The sequence below is a fragment of the Rhipicephalus microplus genome, unplaced genomic scaffold (assembly GCF_043290135.1).
Source record: "Rhipicephalus microplus isolate Deutch F79 unplaced genomic scaffold, USDA_Rmic scaffold_749, whole genome shotgun sequence".
NCBI lineage: Eukaryota > Metazoa > Arthropoda > Arachnida > Ixodida > Ixodidae > Rhipicephalus > Rhipicephalus microplus.
In genome coordinates this window covers 1,171-2,018 of record NW_027465305.1, presented here as the reverse complement: position 1 = coordinate 2,018, position 848 = coordinate 1,171, and the positions used below count along the sequence as shown (strand labels likewise).

At 58.1% G+C, this 848-nt stretch overlaps 1 non-coding gene across 1 annotated transcript; it reads left to right on the top strand.

The window, feature by feature from the left end:
- The first annotated feature begins 328 nt into the window (after positions 1-328).
- Positions 329-481, top strand: LOC142795592 (5.8S ribosomal RNA). Its single transcript, XR_012893144.1, has one exon. It is a non-coding gene; the product is annotated as a 5.8S ribosomal RNA (ribosomal RNA).
- Positions 482-848: the final 367 nt, after the last annotated feature.

Genomic DNA, 848 nt, shown 5'->3' with positions numbered 1-848 from the left:
TATCCAAATGGGTGTACCGCAGGCATTTTCTGGTTAGGCGGGCCAATGAGAGCGAGCACACAACGATACCTACGGGTCCGGCTTGGAGAACCGGCTTCGACGCCTCCCGAGTATTTATAGAGGGGTGGACCACGAAAGCACTCGCAAGTAGCGGAAGCGAAACGCCGTCCGAAACACACCGTTTGCTCGATTTGCGGCAGCCGAAAAAGGCGCGGCAGAGTTTTGGAGTCCAAGCGTGCGCTGAAAAGCGCCCTTCTTGGCCACTGTTTGGCCGAGTGCCAGAAACGTTTGGTTTTGACTGTACGGAATTGAACAAACACTTTTTCACGACTCTAAGCGGTGGATCACTCGGTTCTCGGGTCGATGAAGAACGCAGCCAGCTGCGAGACTTGGTGTGAATTGCAGGACACACTGAGCACTGATTCTTTGAACGCACATTGCGGCCTTGGGTCTTCCCTTGGCTTCGTCTGTCTGAGGGTCGGATCACATATCAAGAGAGCCTTCGGCGCACAAGGGAACGTGAGCCGTCGACTCGTTTTGACCGCGTCGGCAACACGGACAGCACGCTGAACACCTCACAGCGAGCGCCAACAGCGGCCACTCAAGGGCGAGACGGTGGCGACCGTCGTGCCAGAGCCCAACCGAAACGGGGGCGACCGACTGCATTGAGGATGTGGCACCTCGTTGAGACCGCCGCAGGACTTCGAGTCGGAAGGAAGCCTGCAGGGAAAGTGCGGTCGAGGTTGCGTACTCCTCTCTGCGACCGGGCGCGCAAGAGCTGCGAGAGCCACGGACGCGCAACTTTAACGCACGGTAAACACGAGGAGCGAAAGCCGGCCAGCAAAGCT